Below are 11,563 nucleotides of genomic sequence, written 5' to 3'. Positions count from 1 at the left end.
GGAGCAGGGTGTGGGGTTTCGTCGCGGGTTTTCGCGGCCTCGGTGTACGAATGGGTGGGCGGATGGGATGGCAGTGGGGAACCATGGCTTAGAGACACGCTTGTCCGAAATGTGGGGTAAGTTACGAAAGTACCCTTACCGATTTGAGGCGGTTCTTTTGGTTCAGGGGTACCACGGGCATTTCGCGTGTCGGGATTTCACAGGAGGTGGGAGTTTTCACGCGCGTTGTAATTTCGGAATAGCAAGGCGCGGGTTGAGATGGAGGGAGTTGTCGGAGCACAACGAGACAAAGATATATCTTAAATATTTCGGGCTAACAAGGCGCAGGTTGAAGAGGCGGGTGTTTCGCAGCACGATAGACAGAGATGCTAGCTTGAATTTTCGGCATAACAAGGTGCGGCTTGAAATTTCGGAAGAACAAGCTTAACGTGTACCCCCCAAAAAAGACAATTTGCACCTCAACACGCACAACACACACACAAACACCATTTAGACTAGAGTAAGGTACACGTGCATTGCACGCATGAGATTTGGCAACCAAATTATGAATAAATACCACATTATAGCATGCAAGCTTTGAGTCATATATGCATGATGTAGATGTTCGTTTAATTCTTATAGTTCATTTCATTCAAAATCATCTAGTTTTTATAAGAAAGCTAATCTATTTTAAGATTCATGGAATTGTGCGTCGTAAGACATAAAGTAAAAACAAATAATGGCAAATCATGTAGAAAAACATTTGGACAATTCTGATACGGAAGATTCTAGAACAAATAAGAAGTGCTTGTGTTTTGATGTTTGTGCATTATGCTTAAGTTCAACCATGGAGTCTTCTAGATTATACATGTGGCAAAATCTGGTGGAATCTAGATGATATCCAACGGCCAGTAGTGCTCAAATTTGCCATCTTTGGACAATCGGATTCGCCTCATCCAACGACCATCTTTCAAAGTTAAAGTTACCCGCACACAATATAAAAAAATATAAAATATAATATATATATATAGGGGTATAGGTATAGATATGTGATGCAAAAGCCGCCCATCATCTCCAATTAGAATAGTGTGTCCATGCACGGATGCGACGTGGCCAAATGATGTCTGCCATCGGTATCCCAAATTCAAATCAGTCTGACCTTGTTCAATGTGTATACATTACAACATGCTCGTTTCCAAATCACACCGCGCAGATCTCCGTTATATTCATGCATGCATGAGTTTCAAACATCAGGATCTCTTATTCAAATATTTGAATTAAACTTTACATTGATTATGACCTCACCTATTCTTTTACACCACACAGTAGTCTTCTCTTTATAATTGTACCACTAACTTTCTCTCGTGCATGCATGCACACACACTACCAGTCGGCATTATCCATCGCACGCATACAATCTTTTTCTTCAGGTCGGTCTCCCATGAAGGCACACACCCACACACATCCCCCTCTCCATCATATCGGGCATTCTTTATCTCTCACGCGTGCATGCGCAACGATCGATGTTCCTCTATGTATGTGTGTATATAGCTAGGTCTTTCATAGTTTTCCACACAAACCGATCAATCGATATATCCAGTGAGGTCTCACCCTATTTCCCACGTCCACATCGATCAATCTATACCTCTCTATATAGGATTAACATATATAGCTAATACACCCACATTAATTATATATCAAACGTCCCCCTCTCATCATCCATGCCTTCCGCTTCATCTCTCAGACGCGTGCACAATGGCGAAGACAGGGGCAGTAAGGGCCCTGCCCCCTCCCCCCCTAACATCACTATATATCGAGGCTAATATGAATGTGATCATTAGACAATTGCTGCTAAAAATGGTTTAAGTTCATGAATTGACCCTCCTCGTAAAGGATTAGCAATGCTTGGCCCCCTAGCTCATTTATTATTCATGGCTCCGCCACTGCGCGCAACAACGCACGTGTTCGCCCCCTCTCTCTAAATATCGATCTCGCACTTGTGCATTCCTTCATAGTCTCCCTCCACTCGGCCCCTCGCACCATCTTCTAGCCCCCCGCCGGATTTTGCCACATGTACAATCTAGCAGACTCCATGGTTGAACTTAAGCATAATGCACAAACCTCAAAACAACAGTGGTTCTCTTTTGTTCTAGAATCTTCCGTATCATAACTGCCCAAACTTTTTTTCTAGTTGAATTGCCATTATTTGTTTTTACTTTATGCTTTACAACGCACAATTCCATGAATCATAAAATAGATTAAGGGCTTCTTTGATTCAAAGGATTCTCAAAGGAATTTTGGAGGATTCTAATCATTAGGATTTTTTCCTATCTTGGTTGTTTGATTCGTAGGATTGTAAACCATAGGAATTTTTCCATATGATTCATTTGCACTAGGTTTCATAGGAAACATCCCATCCACTCAAACCTCTTTGAAAGAATTCTGCGTTTTTTCTATGCACAATCAAACACTCGTACAATCCTGTAGGATTCAAGACGACATTCCACTATAATCCCATGTTTTTCCTATTCCCGCGTTCTTAGCTTTTTTATAAAAACTAATTGATTTTGAATGAGATGAACTATAAGAATTAAACGAAGGGCTACATCAGGCATATATGACTCAGAGCTTACATGCTATAGTGTGGTATTTATTCATAATTTGGTTGCAAAATCTGATGCGTGCAATGCACGTGTACCTTACTAGTACTTCGAGTATGTGCAAAACACGTAAATTAGAATACCAATGGCACGCTACATAGTGTCTCTCTTACAGTTCATGAAGCCACGTGGCACATGTGGAGGCGTTGTCGCGACCTCCTTGCGTGGATTGATCATAGTGACGTGCTGCTGGTTCCAGAAGAATGTACTCGTCCTCCCTGAGCCATACTGGCGGTACATGCACGAAGCGAAGATGTGCACGCACGCCACGCACGCACTCATTCCCTCGCACGCACACGCGGGTACACGGGCAGACGCAATTTTGTACCAAGATCCCCCCCATGTGATAATTTGACGTGTGTAAAGTCGTTCACTTCATTGATGGTCAATTAATACAGCGCATGCAAATTGAGTGGACGTGAGGGCGGAAGAAAGACATTATTACTCCACTGCGCGCATGCGAGTAGTTAAATCGTGGGTTGCTAGTAGTACTTCCATTGGTCTCCTTCGTATTTTGTGCCAATTTTTGACAGTAACATAATATTTACGCATTTGAGCAGTGTAGTACTTGAAATTTATGTTCCGCTAAACTCATCGGGAGCCATTTCGGGCCTCGAAACCAAAACCATCAATTAATCTTTACCTTGTTCCCATCACGTTCGAAAGCCTGCTCGCACCTACTAGTACGTACCAAACCTGAACGTGTTCCCACTATGCAGGTATTAGTACTAGTGCTAGTACTTAGGTTATAAAAAGGGGAACTACCTAACCGAAAATTACTCTACCTTTCCTCCTCATAAGTGCTTCTTCTTCGTCCGTCGTTGCCATGGCCGGTGAGCAGAGCTCTAGGTCAAGAACTACTCGTAACAAGGGAGCGGCAACCAAGGTTGCGGAAAAAAAAGAGGGCTCGCCGCCACGCAGAGACCTCGAAAGATCTCTCACGGGCAGGCGATGGCTCCCAGGAGCGCCCTAGCCGCGGAGGCGAACATGCCGAGCCGGCGGAGCTGGAGTCGTTATCCCTCGATGGCATGCCCGATCAGCTCAATAAGCAGAAGGAGTTCATCCAAGGCTTGATGGAGTTGCTGAAGGAGAGCCTCGACGACATGCCCGCTGAGCTCAATCAGCAGGGGGAGTTGACCGCCGGCTTGGTGATGCTGCTGAAGAAGAGCATTGCCTCGGAGAAGAAGGCGACCGGCAAAATCCTGCGACTTCAGGAGGACAAGGCGAAGCTCTGCCACGAGATCGACCTGTTGAAGGAGAAGAACGCCGGCTGGAAGAAGCTGCATGAGAATAGTAGTTCCTCGATGAAGATGCTGCAGGCCCTCGTCATGGAACAGAAGGAGGAGTTGGCGAAGCTCCGCATCGAGCACCCGGCTGCTGTCAAGGTACGTAATGCGGTCGTGGAACAGATGATGAAGGCTCGCGTCGAGAAATCCCGCGTCATGGACAGAATGAAGAAGATGGCGGAGGAGACGCGCAAGGAGATGGAGGTCGTGGAGGCGATGAAGAAGCAGTTACGACTCCGTGGCGAATTAGATCATTTGGGGTGATAATCTTCCTTCTTCTTTTGCTCCTGTGTTTCATCTTTTGCTTCGGGTGTTTCGCCGCACGTGTCACATTCTCTGCGAGGCATGAATAGAACAATGTTTTTTTAGGGAATGAATAGAACAATGCTAACAATGAGATGACTAGCAAATTAGATCATTTTTTATCGCCATATGGCACTGGGCTGCCGTGTTTCGTGCTCCTCCGTCGCAGTACTACTCCAGTGGAAAACTTGAGTATACCGCACGGTTCTTTGCTCCTCCTCGATCAGGTCATCGGCGCATTTATACGAGCAGTCAAATCACAAGGCCCCGCCTTCCAGCAATAATGAGCCGTCAAATCACAAAGGCCCTCGCCTCTCGTGAAACCGACCAAGCTAGACTGCCCCGCCCTCTAGCCTTTTAAAAAATGTATACTTTTGTACAACAGTAGTATCGATGGATTGCGCCATGGAGCAAAACTTGAAATTAAAAAAAATGTGGTACATATAGAGAGTGCTCGTCGCCAAATTATGCATATAGTACTATTAAAAAGGCTAGTCACAATAATGGTGTCCAGCACAACCCACCCCTCAAATAAAACTAAGAGGGTGCTTGGATACGTTTTAGTCCCATGACTAAAAGTAGTGGGACTAAAACATGCTAGCCTCACCCATGCTTGGATCCAAATACTAAAAAGGCTAAAATCAAGTTAATGAGCATTTATTATCCTCCAAACCCTCCAATCCAGAACTCGTCTGTGTTAAAGGAGAGGAGTTAAATGAGTAGAGAGAGGACTAATCCACATTTTAGTAGGGGTACCCCTGACTAAAATTTTTTAGTCTCAAGACTAGTTTTAGCCCCTCTTTAGTCAGGGGTGCTTGGAACTTTAGCCTCTTAAAGAGACTATTTTTAGTCAGACTAAAATAAGTCCCTTGGATCCAAGCACCCTCTAAGCATCCTGGAATTCTTTGACAAAACTAAGCACCCTGAAATTCTTTGACAACTAAACTGCTGGCTATATGATGTTGGCCATATATATTGTACGTATATAATGTGAAGAAACGAGTGGTAGTACTATACCAACTAAAAGATGAAATGTAAGAAATACTAGTATGTACGTACTGAAGAGTTAAAGTAACGAGAAGAAACATAACATAGTTCTGTTGGGGGCTCAGCACAACACATCCCTCAAATTAAATTAAGCACACCTGAAATTAAACTTTGCAACTATTCTGGTAGACACTGCATTAGAACCACCATGAGCAACGACACTGCCACCTTACTCGGAGTCCTCGTCCACGTCCTCGACTTCGTCCTTGTCCCTCTTCCTCTTGGCTGATACTTCTTTGCTTGAACCGCACACTTGGCTGTTGCTCTTCATCCAACCCTTGTAGATATTGAAGCAAAGGTAGCCATCCATTGCAGCGTAGTGGATGTGGTCTATATCTAGTACATTCCGCTGCCATGCATGACGATGAAACGTGTATGGAGGTTTCTCCAGTTTACCGTACGAAGGATGAACCATGGCTCCTGCCAGGGTCAGCATTGAAGGCTCACGAGAGGACACCAGCCGATTCTTCTGGAGGTCGAAGGTGTTGCCTACAACGAGGCCTATCCGACGCATGACTTCTTTGTCGTTACCAAAGTCTACAGTAACGAATTTGACTAGGTTGCTCTCGAGGAAGTCCTTAAAATCCTGGCACTCAACGTCGGCATGGCATATGTGGTAGACTAAGCATAAGTCATGCACGCAAACCTGGATCATGGCGGGCTTCTTCCTCTCTTCGTCCTTTAGATCCTTCTCTCGTCCCAGGACTGTGGTGTACTCAACATCTAGCCCAGCGACCCACTCATCATCTGAGTCTTCGAACATGCGTCTGAAGCGAGAAAGGCATCCTTTCACCGTCGCGGAAGAACGGGTGTAGATGACGTCGAACTCATCGCCGGTGATGGTTCTAACCTTGTACTCACCGCCGATCGTGGAGATTTGGGACGCCATGGATTTGGGAGGAGGGTTAGGATTAGTGGAACTGCCGTAATGTGAATGGACGGGACGACTAGGAGCGAACCGCCGTAGTATTGAAGGACGTGCGGGGACGAGTAGGAGCGAACTGCCAGTGTGCGAACGGCATGGTAGTGGCTTTCCATTCTCCCATGATACGGGCTTCCGAGAGCCCTTGGATCTGAGATCGAATGGTTGCATGGCGTGATTCTAGACCTATGGGTGAATATCCTATCCTGAAGGGTTATTCTGCAAATTTTCAGCAACTTAGCATGCGACCGTTTGATCTCAGATCCAAGGGCTGCCAGCAGCCCGTATCATGGTCGCGCCTACCACGACCGTCGCGTCGCTCGCGCGGTCGTGCCCTTGGAGATTTAACACGGTGCGTTAGGCTATCTGATGTTGGCATGTCATACATAGCATCACTTAGTCACTCATACTACAACAAGGTTGGCTATAAGGTTGGCTATAAGTGTAATTTTTTTACTCCTCTCTATCTCTTTCTTCGTACTCCCTCCGTCCCATAATATAAGAACGTTTTTGACACTAGTGTAGTGCCAAAAACGTTCTTATATTATGGGACACAAGGAGTACTAGTATTTATTGCATTTGCCAAGGAGTGACCTCTTCCAATGAAATGGTGTTGCTAAGTTTGCTTCATTTAATTAGCTATAGACTCAAAATTGTCTTTTCACCTAGGTACACGCGCTTAGCACCGTTTCTTCCTTGGGTCACCAAACTAGTCTCTCTCTTCTTGATTAACTTGCCACATCAGACTTTATGCCTATGTGGCAAGCTTAAGCACCTGTAGGAGCAAGTAAAAGTAAGTACAATAGTGCGCTTTACATGGCATTTTTGCATATGTGGAGGAAAGAGAGGCAAGGAAAAAGTGGAGAAGTGGGCTCTCATGCAAGAGCCAGCCTCTACTACATGGTGGAGCATTGGGAGAGGCACCTGTATGGAGGTGGTCAGGAATCGGGAGACTCACGCCGGTCATAGCGCCGCAGTTAAAATGATAATGGCAAGTCAAATCACGGGGCCCCACCGGTCCAGCAGTAACTCGCTGTCAAATCACACAGCCCTATGTTTGCAGCAGCCTACTCCCTCGTCTTCTCGCGTCTCTGTCAAACCGACTAGGCGGAACTGCCCCGCCTATCGCGCAGGAAAAGCCCCGCCCTCGACTTTTAAATAGTATACAGTACGTGGTAAAACTTTGACCCAAAATACGCAAAACAACAAAAAAAATACTTCCAAGACCAGCGCCGCTGTTCCGCTCTTCTCCTCTTAAACCACCGCCGCTCCTCTCCTGTTCCAATCTAAATGCAGCGCCGCTCCTCTCCTCTTCCATTTCAAAACCACCGCCCCTCCTCTCCTGTTCCAGTCCAAAACCAGCGTCGCTCCTCTCCCGTTCTAATCCAAAACCAGCGCTGGTCCTCTCCTCTTCCATTCAAAAACCACCGCCGGCGAGTGAAGGTGTTGTGGAGAAGTAGATCAATGGAGGAGTACAACCGATACGTGAGGATCGCAGACGGCGACCCTGTGAAGCTAGCTAGGATGTTGGAGATACAGTCTTGGTTTGACAACAAGGACCAACTAGCAGCGACGGCGACATCCATGGCCAAATATCTGTAACAGAGCAAAAAGGCAGCGATACTCCCGGAGGGAGTCGCGCCGGAGTACATAGAGCTGCTCCTCTGGGCCATGGAGCAAACAGATTCACCGAATCCGATCGTGAGGGAGCGGTGGTGGGAGTATCGATCCCAGATGGAGATCCACCAGAGATTGAAGGATCGAGCATCTACAGGGTGCCGTTTGTGAGGGTGTCCTGCCAGAGTGAGCCGGTGGAGTCTTCGTCGACCGAACCCAACTGCAAGAGGAGAAAAGCAGTTGGCCCGACGACGCTTCCCCACCATCGTCTCCCTCGCCGTTCACATCGTCTCACGGGGCGGCTGTCTGCCGCCGAGGAATAGGAGGGGGCTGCCCCCCCAGCCCAATAGTCGGGCAGGTTGTGAATTGTCAGGAGGAGCTTAGGGTTGTCAGTATTTGCAGGTTGTGAATTGTGTTTTGTGTTGTGTATTTTGAGAGTACTTTCAGATATGAATGTCTTTTGAATTTCATATTTGCAGTATTGAGCATATGAAGTATTTTATGAATTCTAGAGATCTATTTTTAGCACTTAAAAAATGTAGTTTCATAGGAGTATAAAAGTGCAGATAATGTGATTCTCAGAGAAGAAACTCCAAGTTTTAGTTTCAGATAAGAAACTGCAAGTTCAGTTTCAGATAAGAAACTGCAACTTTCAGAGGCAGAGCATTTACATTAACACGGCCTTTTCAAACAGGGTTAACATCATGTTGGAAGTTTTATTCATGGTCGAAAATGGAACTACCAGCCAGTTAACATCATGCTGATCAACATTCATGCATAGCACATCTTCATATGATGCACAGTCAAAATGCCCACACAATGTCGAGTGTGCGAAACACACAGAAAACAAGGGACGAAGTTTTGGCAAGTGTTGGACGTGGTTTTGGGCTGCCCCGTCTAGGCCTGCTCCCTCCTCCCCGCGGTCGGCTCTGCTGCCGCGCAGGCCTCACCGCCCCACCGTACTCCCATCGCTGGCCTAGCCATCCCTCTACTCACCCACACCTGCTGTTATTCTCCGGTGACGGAAGACGAACCAGTAAACCCTCATACAGTCGTACTCCCCTCCGCGTGGGAAACAACTGCCGAGTCTTCCCTGCCTCCGTGTCGTTCCCTTCCTAGGCCTCGCCGTCGTCCACCGCCCTGGTGCTCTCGGCGCGGCCTGGTCAACGTGGTCAACGACCGACATGCATCTGAAGTGGGCTGTACGTGGAGAGGCCGACAGCTGGGTCCACGGCCGCACGCAAGGAAATGCCTCCTTATTACGCGCAAAAGAATGATTCCTCCACCTGACATCAGGGACCCACCAAAAGGGCCTCTGTATTTCGCGAAAAAACGTTACCGCCGCTGACAGCTCGGACCCACCAGCTATATCTTCGCACGCAAGGAAGTGCCTCCTTATTACGCACAAAAAATGAATACCCCCTGCTAGCTGGGACCCACCATGGTGGGAGGCTGACTTGTGGGCCTACTAAGTTGACTGGGACGGGGGCCTTTGTCAACTTTAGTCAATATGAACGATTCTAGCTCCAGTGACCGTACGATGTCCATCCAACGGGCGTAGTGCTTCTTCAACCTCTGGTCTTCTTGCTCCAGCCGCCCAAAGCAGCGCCGGTCGTGCCGCATGCTCCTGCCTCCCGTGGCCGGCTGTGCTGCCGCGGAGGCCTCACCGCCCCCTACTATTCCCACCGCTGGCCAGGCCCTGCGGCGACGGCAGCCTCACACCGCAGCCGAACCAGTGAACCCTCGTACTCCTCTCCGCGCAGGCTTCCACTGTTGCGTCTTCCCCGGCTCCGCGTCGTCCCCTTCCTAGGCCTCACCGTCGTCCACCACCGTGGTGCTCTCAGCGCGGCGTGGTCAACATGGTCAAGGAACGACTTCCATCGGAGAGTACTGTACGTGGAGAGGCTGACAGCTGGGTCCACGGCCACAGCCCAGTTTTTTGTGTGACTTGCCTAGTAAGTCGCTTTGTCAGGCCTGTTGGGCTGCAAATCTTTCAAGACGAGGAGAGCTTTCATTCGGCTAGCCGAGAAAATGGCCAATCCGTAATGAGAAATGGGTTGTACATTTTTAAAACACATCAAACCGGCAATTAGTTTCAAATATCTTTTTTTTCATTTCGAGATTTTAAATTACATTAATTTTTATGCGTGGAGAATTTGTTGGATTTTATATTGATATAAATTTATTTTTAAAATCAGTTTGAATGTGAGTCGAAATTTCGGGATTAAAAACAGTTCGGACCGCACCGAAATATGCAAAATTTCGTATAATCTTTTAACCGTGGCCACAATATGGGCTGTAATGCTAACAAAAAGAATATGAGCTCCAAAAAAACCTTAATAATTAGCAAATGGGCTGTAAATTATTAGAAATAATGGCAGATGGGCAGTATGCTGTTTTCCACAGATTTGAGGCTTTCCTAAAAAAAAGGTTGACGCACAAGCAGCGAGTGTTGGATGGCCATCCAACGGCCGTCGTGCTTCTTCAATCTCTGCTCTTCCTGCTCCAGCCGCTCAAACAAGCGCCGGCGGGACTGCCTGCTCCCTCCTCCCCGCGGCCGGCTCTGCTGCCGCGCAGGCCTCACCGCCCCACCGTACTCCCATCGCTGGCCTAGCCATCCCTCTACTCACCCACACCTGCTGTTATTCTCCAGCGACGGCAGATGAACCAGTAAACCCTCGTACAGTCGTACTCCCCTCCGCGTGGGAAACAACTGCCGAGTCTTCCCTGCCTCCGTGTCGTTCCCTTCCTAGGCCTCGCCGTCGTCCACCGCCCTGGTGCTCTCGGCGCGGCCTGGTCAACGTGGTCAACGACCGACATGCATCTGAAGTGGACTGTACGTGGAGAGGCCGTCAGCTGGGTCCACGGCCGCACGCAAGGAAATGCCTCCTTATTACGTGCAAAATAATGATTCCTCCACCTGACATCAGGGACCCACCGAAAGGGCCTCTGTATTTCACGAAAAAAACGTTACCGCCGCTGACAGCTCGGACCCACCAGCTATATCTTCGCACGCAAGGAAGTGCCTCCTTATTACGCATAAAAAAATGAATACTCCCCTGCTAGCTGGGACCCACCATGGTGGGAGGCTGACTTGTGGGCCTACTAAGTTGACTGGGACGGGGGCCTTTGTTAACTTTAGTCAATATGATCGATTCTAGCTCCAGTGACCGTACGATGTCCATCCAACGGCCGTAGTGCTTCTTCAACCTCTGGTCTTCTTGCTCCAGCCGCCCAAAGCAGCGCCGGTCGTGTCGCATGCTCCTGCCTTCCGTGGCCGGCTGTGCTGCCGCGGAGGCCTCATCGCCCTACTATTCCCATCGCTGGCCAGGCCCTGCGGCGACGGCAACCTCACACCGCAGCCGAACCAGTGAACCCTCGTACTCCTCTCCGCACGGGCTTCCGCTGCCGCGTCTTCCCCGGCTCCCCGTCGTCCCCTTCCTAGGCCTCGCGTCGTCCACCGCCCTGGTGCTCTCGGCGCGGCGTGGTCAACGTGGTCAAGGAACGACTTCCATCGGACGTGGACTGTACGTGGAGAGGCTGACAGCTGGGTCCACGGCCGCAGCAAGGAAGTGCCTCCTTATTACGCGGAAAATAATGATTCCTCCACCTAACAGTTGGGACCCACCGAACGGGCCACTGTATTTCGTGAAAAAAAATGTTTCGCCCTGACTGCTCGGACCCACCAGCTACATCTTCGCACGCAAGGAAGTGCGTTCGGGCAAAAAAAAACGATTTGCCCCCTGACT

Source organism: Aegilops tauschii, chromosome 4 (genome assembly GCF_002575655.3).
Source record: "Aegilops tauschii subsp. strangulata cultivar AL8/78 chromosome 4, Aet v6.0, whole genome shotgun sequence".
Classification (NCBI taxonomy): Eukaryota; Viridiplantae; Streptophyta; class Magnoliopsida; order Poales; family Poaceae; genus Aegilops; species Aegilops tauschii.
Note: the sequence above shows the minus strand (reverse complement) of the source record.